Source organism: Homalodisca vitripennis, chromosome 5 (genome assembly GCF_021130785.1).
Source record: "Homalodisca vitripennis isolate AUS2020 chromosome 5, UT_GWSS_2.1, whole genome shotgun sequence".
NCBI lineage: Eukaryota > Metazoa > Arthropoda > Insecta > Hemiptera > Cicadellidae > Homalodisca > Homalodisca vitripennis.
Window position 1 is genome coordinate 96,557,033 of NC_060211.1, and position 13,138 is coordinate 96,570,170.

A 13,138-nucleotide genomic window follows, 5' to 3' on the forward strand; every position below is an offset into this window, starting at 1 on the left:
CCTATAGTAATAACCTATAATAACGATAATTGGATAGTACTGTTCTGGACATTGGCAGTGACAGGCTTAAACTGTGTTATACAGTGGGTCTGGTCATGACACACGTGTTGAGTCATGACTCCTCCTATATATCATCATATATCATCGACAAGCTAACAGCAGTCATGTATCATGATAACAGTTGTTGAGGATATGAATACATTCGGTTAGAACAATATATCAATTTACATCTAACCCACTCTATATTTCATATTTAATACGATCCCAGCAGTTCAACAGCGAGAAATCACTATATTCTGCAGTAATATAAAATTCAACAACAGTTCGTGATGAACTGAAAAGAGTGAGAGAATTCATTATGATGTTTATATATGATGCAAGCTGTGTTGTACGCTGGGTCTGGTCATGACACATATGTTGAGTCATGACTCCTGGCTATATATCATCGACACGCTGACAGCAGTCATGTATCATGATAACAGTTGTTGAAGATATGAATACATTAGGTCAGAATGATATTTTAATTTACGTCTAAACTAGTTTTTGTTTGATACTTTATACGATCACTATAGTAACAGTTAAACAATTATGCTGTGATGTAAAATTTAAGAAGGGCCCCGTGATAAAATTAATCCTCCACAGAGCGTTTATAAAATCAATGTAAACATTGAAAATCATTCTTTGGCCTAGAAAATAATGACAACGCTTTATTAAACTGTACATGAGGTTTTATTTATAAAACTAAATTAGTCCTAAGTAAAAGATCTAACTTCAATTCACGTTTGGTACTAGTTTTTGACAAAATTATACAACAAAATAATATTCTACATAACACAAATATTTACATAAAATTTCATAAATTTAACGTAAGATTCACTAAAATGTGCTCGTTCACAACCGTAATTAAATAAATTGTTTGGCAGTTGTTTCCAGTTTCAAGAAAATGATACAGGAAAAAAATTTTAAGAGGGGGAGTGTTCATATCCAGTCTGCTTGATAATTGTTCAAAGTCATCTCAGTCCGGACACTGCCTCAGAATCAGTAACAAAATTTAATTTTTTAATTAAATTTTGTATGCGATCAATATTGTGTAAAATTCCAATCATGATAATTGAATAGATTATTTTTAAACAACTTTCATAAATAAATATCCGAAAATATTCGTAGGGAAGTTGTGAATATTATGTACATGTACGTTAGTAACATATAAAATTACTACAACTCTAGTTTAAATCATCACATAGATAAACATTAGAGGATTGCTTATAAAAACGCAATTGAAATGTATCGTTATTGAAATCTGTTCCAATCAGTACTGGTCAAAAGTGGGTCAGTTATTTGTGTGATTCTGTAGTCGAATAATAATTTTCCAGAATAAACAATTGTGATTGATTATAGTATTCAATTTCCGAATACAGAAATGGAATTTCATATATCCTGGTTTAATAGTTATGTTTGTTTGATGTGAAAAAACCCTTTTTCTCTTTTGAAAGAATAAAATATATATCTTTATATACATACAAATCTCAATTGCACAGAATACAAGTAAAACTATATTATGAGCAAATTTAAAATAATTAATAAAATGACACTGATGGATGCAAAGACTATACCATTTGCTGTTGATTAAAAAGTGTTGAGTCGGAAATTATGAAGAGAAATCTTTATTCTTTCTTATTACTGCAGGATCTAAATTGTTTATCAGAACACTAAATATTTTAACTCTTGGTGCATTATAAGCTCTGGGACCAAACTTATTCCCTCCAATCCCAATATCATATTTGCTTAACATTCTAAGAGATGATCTAACATTCTTTCAGGTTTTATTTCCAATAACTGATATTTACTCATATACACGCACGCACATAAACAAAATGTTTCCTTATAAATTACTTACTGCTATTGTTGTTATCGCCAATTGAAATTTGACAAAAAATATAAAGTTTTGTTTAATTATTTAAATATGTTCAAGTGTATTATAGAATTAAAATTAAATCAATAATTCTTTCTGAATTATTTAAAATATAATACCAGCAGTTCAATTTTTATCACAATCGATTTTTATATTCTTATCCAACAGTAATTATTTTAGAGTTCTATTAACTGCGGAGAAAAGGATAGGTCACAAAACATGCCCTATCTCGGTGTACTTGCTTTTGTCTACCGACACTAAAATGAAAGTAAACGTGATTGAGCAAGTTGGCTCGAAATCCAGTGGGAACAGCGTAATGGTTTTATAGAGCCAGCCCACCAGTGGTCGCGATGATATATCGAAACCAATAAAGCTGACAATGATAGAAGACTTGCTTTGAAACTGGGTATTTTCTTTTGAAACCGCGGATATCATCAAATTACAACACTACACCTCTTGCTGTTAGCCGAGTGTTGGTAATACATTTACAGATTGCTCTCAAAGCAAAATTCAATACTTAAGTATGTTTACGTTATTTTAGCTGACATTTTATAATTTAAAACTTTTTATATATTCCTGATTAATGGAAAACGCCAACTTTAATTCATATTGAAAAGAAAAAATCTTGGTGGCCAATACAAGAAAAATTTGGTGATGACAGTTATGTAAAAGTAACAATATATTTAAAATAATGAGGTATATGGGATTTAAGAAATTTTTTCATAATGCTGATTAATGTTAATGTGAACCTCAATATTATAACTCAAAATATATATAGTTATATATTATCAACTATTAATTGTAACTCAGTTTTAGAAGCATGGTTTTGTACCTAAAAAGGACACATTACGTTTTGTGTGAATAGCCTATCATTCAAAAACTTTCATTGCACAAATATATATAGTTATATATTATCAACTATTAATTGTAACTCAGTTTTAGAAGCATGGTTTGTACCTAAAAAGGACACATTACGTTTTGTGTGAATAGCCTATCATTCAAAAACTTTCATAGCACAAATATATATAGTTATATATTATCAACTATTAATTGTAACTCATAGCACTCAGTTTCATGTTTGTACCTAAAAAGGACACATTACGTTTTGTGTGAATAGCCTATCATTCAAAAACTTTCATAGCACAAATAGATTGTTTAAAAAAATCTAACATAGGTATATGACAACACATTTATAAAAAAATTCGTACTTCGATATAAGTCAAATATAAATTCGTATTTTATTCTTTTATTTTAACTTACTAGGCCTAGGAAGTCGTAAATATTCTTACTAGGGTTTTAGCAGAGCCTCCTGTTGCAAGAAGCACTTATTGTCTAGAAACATTTAATTGAGTATTTTACCAATAATCAAAATATAAATCTGCATTTCGGTGAAGTTTAACGTTATGTTAATTATAATTTTATCTTGTCTGAATACTGGTGAGGGAAAGAAGCCTTAATTATTTCAAGGTTTAACAGCCCCCGTCCTCCCAGGGGGGTATGCACTGGTATGGAATTCTGTGATAAAAGTCTAGATCAGTCTAGATTAATTGATGTAACGAAAATCGGCCTTCCTTAAGTAGCTCGCTCCTCCCAGAGATAGGGCCTGTTACACAGCACATCGGCCCACAATTTACCGCCATGTCAGGGAAAGTATTTATGTATATCGCACGTGGAGGCCCGGAGCTGTCCTAGGCCGCCCTCTCGTGGTCGTCCGGAGATTTACTGCTGCCAATAAACCTGACAATGATAGAATGTTTGCGTTCACGACGAATTGAACGAGGACAGATAGCTAGAAATAAGCATCAATCCTGCTCGGCCGCTGACGTTGCAATCCTTGTGTTATTGATATCGCCGACAGTTTTATACTCATATAGTAGATTTAAGTTTTGAGTACCTAAGTAAAGAACGCACATTTTGGTGCTCTGCGTAACGGTTCTCTGCAGAGCAATTATGAATACTTATAGATTAAAAGCATACTAAGATTGTTATTCATATGTACAAAGTCTGATTAAGTTAGGTCATAAAACCGGAGCAAAAATATTGATCGCCATCCAATTATGGTGAAATTCTTGCCACTCTTCATAAGATGTTTTGTGATTCAAAGAATCGACAACACGATGTGGGGTGATCCTTATTCTGTTCAATTTGAGATGTTTAAGATGACTCTTAGGAAGTCTATGCATCCCCCCACCCCTAATATAACATTATTTACCTAACACATATCAACACACACCTAATACATATAACTAGGACAGCTACACAACATCATATGTGTTCCCTTACATTACTGTCTTTTAATTCAAATCTTAGAAGAAAAAAAAGCAAAAAGTTAGAATAAAAATGTGCCATCAACTGCAATATGATACGACACAACGACGTTCAGTCAGGAGTCTATAATTTAATTCAATTTACATAATTTTTACATTTTAGAGCTGTTACCAAAGGGCAATGTAGCTGGTTACTTTTTCATTGTCAGTTCAGTACACATATCAATATCACCAAAATCACAAACATAAACATATCAACTGTACAAACTTTTAATATACAAAAATATTGCAATAATGACTTGTGTAATAAATAATTAATTAATGCAGATTTGAAACCGCTTGGCTCCGCTGTTCCACGTTTCGGTGTTCTAGTTAGTCTATGTATTCATGTGAGCTACTTTGTTATTACAAATTAATTAGTTTGCTACTGGTTATCTGTTAATATATTATATAATTATTCAACTATATCAATATTCAATGTTTTTATTTTAACGATGAACACATAGTGTTTGGCGAATCACACGATGTTTAAGATTGTTACTATATGTTTTTAAGTACTCATGTATCACTTTAAATTATACTTTTGCTCGTTTTCATTCCAAAACACTTAATATATTGTTGCAACTCAGTTTTTACCACGGAGAGAAATAAATAAATTGTATGTGTACGCAAGGGGAATAATGATGTAGCTTTAATACTGATCTAGCACGCAGGAACCAGTTTGTATTGTATAACCACACAAACTAGTTTTTCGTGAAATCAACAGTATAAAAAATTCTTGAATTTTAACCGCCTGTTTTTCTCTCAAGAAACACTGATAGTCAGCCAAGTTAGTTTTTTTAGGAGCTCGAAATAGGAGAGTATCAAATGGGTTAATATATCATACAATATATTTTTCTCAGAACCAACCGTTATTAGCTTGATACACTTACAACAAACCCTCAGACATGAAGACTAACGTTAGAATAGTGTCAGCCAACCATAGAGAGACCGAAGTTTTGTTGAAAGTAGTGACTTATAGACCCCCTATCTCGTAGTTTAAAGTTGATATATCCATTACTTATTAATCTGGGAATTTATTTAAAATTATTTTACCGAGAGTACAGACTGTGTGAGCGAAACGAAACTAGACAACTGGAAATACCCGACAGTAAACCTATACCAACGTTTATTTATTCCTTATATATCCGAGAACTGGAGTACCAATCTCTCTTGTTTGGAATGATTCAACAAACGTGTAGTTCAAATCTGTTTCGATCTTAAATTCCTGCAGGAATAACCATTGGTACTTCCTTGTTTTAAAGGTTGCAATTTGGATGTTTGCGGCAAGTCTGCAATTACTTGCCACCTGCCAGTTGTCGCCCAGAAGCCGCTAGCCACCGCAGGTGGGAGTGCGGGTGTGGCGTTAAGCCTGGGCGCCTTGAGTGCTTTTATCTATTAAGGTATAACCACAGACATGTTTACTCGGGCGGCCAGATTACAGGTTACGGTCGAGGCGGCGTAATTTGGGAGGGCTGTGGCATGTCCCCGCCATAGAGTCGGGACTTACCGCCTGACGTGCGCCCCGGGCTTGCGCTTGCTGCCGACCGTTAGTGTCAGTCCTGTTACGGTTTCCTTGAGTCGGATCTTGGAGAAATTTTTTTTATTTAGAATAATCTGGAAATCTATTAGGTACACTTATACTAGACGAAAAATATTGGTGCAGTACCTGTAGAAGAAGCATTAACATTTCTCTACTAGTTTGATAACAATGTTTCTTGGCTACTTGGCAATCATGATCGAAAGAATAAGGATAAAATCAGATTACCGCAGTGAGCTGAGAGTCAGCGAAGATTATCTCTTGAGTGGTTGATGTAATTTCACTCATGTATGTTTTAAATCGACGAGACCTAAAGACTAGAAATGTTGTATGAAGATTCATTTCTATATAGGCAACAATAAGTTCAATGATGGTAAATGTCACTCAGTGGGATTTGGCTGACAGTAATAAACATTTTTACTTTCTTATGATCGCATAAATATGATGGCAACGAGAAAATCATAGGATAAATACATTTGTAAATACACTAAGTACAGTTATTCAAAATTTGATTTACAACAGTTACATTGTCCAAGTGGTCGGTAACAATTTTGTTACGTCTTGTCGGGTCCTTCAATGAAGCGTTGTCTCTATCTTGTATAAATAATCCTCATATGGGATTTGGATGAGCTTTATAAAGCCATGAAAGTGAATTCAGTATTTCTCTTTGTCTGCCCTGGGGCTGAAAAAATGTTTCATCTGTCCCATTACACATCAGTCCGCAGGACATATCGAGAACGAAATGTGCTACGTACATGAAATTTGTCATGTAACTCTAGCAAAACTTATAACGTGACATATGGACTAGCGTAGACCAACCTTATCATCTATAATCTGTATGGTGATTATGGAAAAATATACAACACTATTGCATACTGTGGGGGTGATCGCAGAATGAATCAGTCAAATGAAAGAAACTTGTTTCTATACTTTCAAATGAAACAGCAGTTCCAGTGTATTTTAAACTTTGAAACCTGTACCTTTGAATTTGCAACAGGTAGAAGGTGAAGAACTTAAATTTAAATCATATTGCTGTAAGGCACATTAATCCATTAATAATTTTGTTCTAGGACACTACTAAATCTAATGTCAACTTTAGTTTATCATAATAATGTAATACGCTTTATCAAAGATAACTCGTAAGCTAAGTATCACGTTTTAACATGTACAAGACGACATGGTAAAATACATTATTTGTATGAACAGATAGGCAAGGCAGTGAATCTGTATTCCATTTAATGCGCTGAACATCCCAAAAGCGTGTCAACCACATGCTAAAATAATTATGGAAAGCGATAGAAAACAATCGAATTCCAACTTGACTTTCATTGGTAGAAAAACAAGATTTATGGTCGGAAACCTTCACAAAAAAGCTGCATTAATGAGGAGCAGTTCTTATTCGATCGTGACGAAAATAATGTTTAGTACTTTCAATACCTTAGGTGATTATTCAGGACCGAGTTACAATTTTACGGGTTTGTTTTAAAACTAATTTAAAACTGAAGAATTTAAGAAAATTACTGCTACTAATTATTAACTTCTTTTAATGATAAATTTATAGTAAGTCATTATAATGTAATACTAAACTAGACAGTCGTAGGTGGTTGGTAGACCAATGCAAACGTATTGTGACCTGTATTCTGTAATTCAGTTTTAATGATTAGTGTTATGTATAGTTTTAGAGTTAGTGAAGTTGACACACAACATGGTGGTTGTGATTCCTGACTTATGCGTGCAACAACGCTTGGTATGATTTGTTTATTTTAATCTAGTTTGTAATTATGTATTAGGTTAGTTATTTACCTGAAGAAGAGATAAGATTACAGATCTAGAAACGTAGTGTTAATGAATTTTTGTTGCACTGAACGACGGCAAATGTCCGAAAAAATCCTGTTTCCTTCACTAAACTAGAACAATAGATGGTCGTTAAATGCTCGGACACATTACCTTAATCACTACGAATTGAGTTTGTACGTAAACATTATGACTCCGTTTTATTATTGAGGACGCAATTTATTGTCACAAAAATATTCAAACATTTTAAATATCTATTAGAATACAAAATGAACTTCTCTATTTCATATATCCTAACTCTATTAATTCAGAACTGAATAAGAGTAATGTTAACATTGTATCTACGTGGTTAGTTGAAAGTGTAGAATACTAACACCGAACTGTGCGAGATATGGAAGTTATAGAACGATATTTAGTTACCTAAACTGTATCTGGCACGAAGCAGAAGTTCTCGGAGGGGGAGGGTGCCGGACAGTCACATGGAAGTTTAGAGGGTCACGTGCGGGACTAACGTGGCGATCGACGTGATCATAGAAAATAATGTCCGGTCTGGGGTGGCTCCTTACCCTTCCAGTCCCCCACTATGTAATATCTGCTTTTACGACAATGTCAGTAATATGGGAGTCAGCGTGCGGGCGTTTTTTTACTGAGCAGTTGCTGTAAATATATTCAGCATGTTTTATTTTGTGGCGATATGAATGTTTTAGATCATTACAAATTTTTTCACACCGTTTAGCAAACACTGGATAGAGAAATCCACGGAAAATTGAATTTATCGTGCATATTCTTTCTAAATGAAACTGATTACATAGTTATATTAATTTTATGTAACTATTAAACTACATCATCAAAACAGGATCATATAAAAATAACGTCTACTATTGTATTTATTTCTTATTTATTAGAGAAATTCAGATTATTAGCACTTTTACAGCAAAAAAGAGAGGCAAAATACATACATGTTTACATGTAAAATAATATGATACGTTCCAAGACCAGTGGGGTGTAGCCCGGGGATATTTTCGAAATAGGAATACGCCTATTTTTTTAACCAGGAATCCTAAGAAAGTCCTTGTAAAATGTCAGTATAATCGGTCCAGTAGTTTTTAGGTGACTGAGTAACATACAGACAGACACCTTTCGCTTTATGTATAGTATACGCGAATCAGCTCTATCAAAGATACATTCGGATGAAATAGAATAACTTCAAAATTAATAGTAATTTTAGTGACTGAAATATAATACCTCGATATTTACACTTTGAGGATCGGGTTCTCACGCATCAGCTTCTTTCACATAGTACCAGGGGAAACGATTTTTGAATATAAGGCAATTTTTATTTGAATTCATTCGTTTTGATTACAAAACAATTTGTGTTGTTCCTATAATTTTGTTATTACTATGGCAATTAATTATACAAACTTGAAAATGCTCTTGAATATCTGAGTACAAAACGTTGGATTAGTGCTCAAACCCCAAAATATACACTAAGACCCTTATAAATGCAATGAAATCTTCATCAAAAAAGGCACTTTTTCAGTCCACAGGCATCATGTCCATAAATGTTTTGATCTTATTGCTATTTATATATTTAAATAAAAGGTAGAATCATCTACCTTATAATTTATACAATAAATTAATTTATTAAAAAAATTGGTAGGATTTATTTATTGATTTACAAATTAAATTATTTGTATGTATCCGTTACCGAATGATAAAAACGATTATTTAGGTTGCCTCGTGGCATCCTAATATTGTATACCGTGGTCTGCTGTGGGATCGCTCTTAGAGACGATTCGTAATCTCTGCACCTCATTTTACCTCGTTATACAAGGTCATAATATTTTTGGCATCAAATAGGAGTCTAAATTTCGAGGATTCTAATAATCTTATCTTTACCTTGATTATCTGCCAGAATCTTTGAAATTTTTAATGATGTTTTAAAAATCCTTATACCCAGAACTATTTGTATCATTTAGACACGATGCTGACAATACTTTTGACGCCAAATATTCTAATAATTTTTGGGATCAGTAATCGTATGTATTAAAAGATACCGGTTTGGAGTACCGCCTTCGTTGTTTTTATACCGGGCTCTCGACGGTAATTAGGTTGGAAGAGTGTGTCAAAGTATTCCCTGAGGTAAGTTGGAGGAAATAATTATTCCTGTATTCTATCCGTATAACTTCTCTTTTCCTAGAATTAATTGGTTATGACATTAAATTTTGACACACTGCGGCTTATTATCAAAAGTTTATTTCTGATCTGTTCTATTTTTATATATGGGTAAAAACTATATAAATATTGACCTATTTTTGCATTGAAGACTTCCATGATACTCTCCAAAGGTCGTTCCTTTAATGTAGTTGGCGTATGATGGTTATTTCACGAAAATTTAAGATAGCCGTACAAAATTGCGCAACGGTTTTATCTGCTACGTGTTAAAAATATTAAGGTGTTTATACAAATTTACTCACCGTGTATCCATGTCTACAAAGTTAATTTTTAATTCTAATTTTTTTTATTCTTATAACTTTAAATTAAAATTAAAACAACATTAAATGTAATGCATTTAATATATCTACTATCGTGGATAACAAAATAAAACGCATTGATTTATTTCCAATTAGGCAAAAATTATACTATTTACATCTGAATTTATTCCATGAAATCTCATATACTTTTATGTATCATTTTAATTAAATAAATCATTCACTAAGAAACTCTATTTATGAAAACTGAATTTCTGAAAATTCCAGTAGTATAGTTCGTTGGTTAAAAATGTATAAATGGATGGCATATTAACCAACCACTGCTCCGCCATATACTTAACAAGTGGAGTAAACACGTTTACGAGAAGCTTTAAACGAGGCTGAGTAAAAGAGAAAGGGTTTAACAGCTTTCAGCAGACATGCCCTATAAAACATTGACGACATGGCAAAAATGTTGCGAGCTAAAATGTAATAAAAGCCGCGGGAGCTCGATGTTATTCACATTCAAGTAGTTTCGTTCAATAGTTAAAAACATCTATTAACTTCATTATATGTATTATACTGTGTTTTAACAAGTAACTAACTCATATTAGCTTCTGTTTTCTGCTTTAGTATTTGTTAGCTTACGACCCAAATTGTGTCAAAATAATACTTAAACAGTTGTATTCTTATTTGAACAATGTTTAGCTATATATAAATTCAATTGATTTAATGTATATAAAATGCAACCTTGATGGTTTTTTTGTTACACTGAATTTTTGTACTGCACCTAAAGTAGCGTTTTTATGAAAATAACTCTTCCGTTATTACTGGAGCGATTTCAACGAAAGGGGCATTATAGGAATTCCAGAGGTTTAACGTTAGGAGTGGCATGGCATTTAAATCTTTTAATTTCGTTTCTTTTAGGGTACTTAATAGCCTAATTTGGGGCTGGAATACATAAAATATTAAACTTTTGCAACTAAACTGTTATTTTACATTACTTTTAGTAACTACAGTAGCTATCTATATGTATTTAACAATAATTGGAGATAGATTCAAATAAAGGAGCATCTTTAAGGTTTAGTTTAAAGGTATGTGTTAGTACTTTTTTACGATGTATAAAAATTACGATTCATAAAACTAGATAAAAGTGAAGTTACAACTTTTGGTAACTGAATTGTATGTGCGTAATGGTCCAAACGTCTATTTAAGAAGAATCGAAAAAAATATAGCACATAATTTTCAATGTATAATTTAAATATTAAGGTAATTTTAATTTGGTAATTTTAAAACTTTACTCGGTGTAAGTTAATGAATGTGTGCCTTTCAAAGCCCATCTACATTACACTCAGCATTAAAGTATTATGGAAATCGTATTACTAAAAACATGGAAAGTTACATACAGTCCGGATTATGAAATTTAAAAAGTAATGAATTAAGAAGTGTATGGTGATAATAATTGCGTAGAGAGAGATATCGAAACATGAATCCATTTGGATGAAAATAATGATTAGCCATAAGAATTTCCGGGAACATATAGATATCACAACAGTGAGTGATATTGCAGATTGAAGGTGAAAATTCTCTTTTCCATAATTAAAGTGTATGAAGTTAAGTATGGAAGCCATATTGTGGGTTATGGATGATTCTAAAGAAGTAATGTTGACAATGGTTAACAATAGAGACGACACTGACAATGCACTTCTCAACTTGTATTCGAGACTAAAAAATGAATTCGAGTTGTAACACTAACTACATTCTAACTGGGTAAATACTAAAGAATACATCGCAACCAACAATCGGGTGTGGTAATAATTAATATGTCCCAAAACTGTAACAGAACATAACGTTATATTTTTATAATATTTTATTCAAGAAGTTCGTATTTTGAGTTCCCTAATCCAAGCTTCTTTGGAATAAAAATCAAATTGCGTAAAACACGAACAATTTGTGGATTTAATTTTTTTTTCGAAGGAAGAGCCAAAAACTTTATATTTTTCATAAACCATTCTTTAAATAAATAGTGCATATATTTCCATGTGGTGTCACTCAAAACGTGTAGGCCAATTTTAATATAAATAAGAAGGGAAATATTTTCCCACAGAACTGAAACGGTTTACCTTAAACTTGAGAAAAGATTTGAATTTGTTGTCCAGAAAACATGCCAAATGAGAACATATTGACTATCAGATGATAAGCAATAACTTATGGAGGATAGCCATGTTTTTGTAAGGGGAAGCCAATACCCGTTGCTTCACATGCATATCGAGTGTAATTTAAGGTATGTTTTGCTTTATAAAAATCATGCACGTAAATTAATAAAATTTGGATGACATCACTTCATTTAAGCGTAATTTTTCCTTCCGTCTAGTGCATATAATAACGAGTCAAATTAAAGGAGTTAATTAATACTGTTAATTGACTTAACTAAATATCTTGTTTAAAACAATATCCAGTTTTATAGTCGATTTATATACATATTAGAGTGTACAGTAATATTGAAATATTTAATCATATATGCTACAATACCTGTTAAAGACAACTTCTCTAGGTCGACCTTCCCCACTCATCTATCTGTAAAAAAATATATAAATTCAAACTATTATACATAATAAAGCCATCACTTTGTATAGGTTTACAGCCTAATAAATAGCGTTACAGATTCCACTTTACATTTATATGGAATACATTGCTAGCCGTTATACTTTATTTGAATCCAAATGGCAATATGTCAGCCGTAGCTTACATTGCAATTCTATATACATGGTTGGTTTAAGTAAGAAATAATCCCGTAATGGAATTCTGCACATGAATACTCATGTTAACAACACGTCCCGTGATCATAACTGGTAAAATTTTGTTGTGTAAGAGATGAGAATATTCCATAACGTTTAATGTTGAACTTATTCAAGAATAGCAACTCTTGGCTTCTCTAAACATCTTATGATCTGAGATGGCAATGACTTTTGCGAATAAATACTCGTGTAAGTTCTATGTGACATTGAAATGCAAAAATGCACATTTTAACTACCACAAAGTAATATGTCATTGCGCAGATCTTTGAAGACTTTAGGAGTATTCAAGTAATGAATATTAATGTATCAAAAATATA

The 13,138-nt window shown here is 32.3% G+C and overlaps 1 long non-coding RNA gene across 1 annotated transcript in view; it reads right to left on the bottom strand.

Annotated features, from left to right (window-relative positions):
• The window catches only part of LOC124362554, a 257,948-nt gene that overhangs the window by 194,680 nt on the left and 50,130 nt on the right, over positions 1-13,138 (bottom strand). The window contains exon 3 of the long non-coding RNA XR_006922476.1: positions 12,556-12,600. This is a non-coding gene — a long non-coding RNA (uncharacterized LOC124362554). The remainder of the gene's footprint in view (positions 1-12,555; positions 12,601-13,138) is intronic.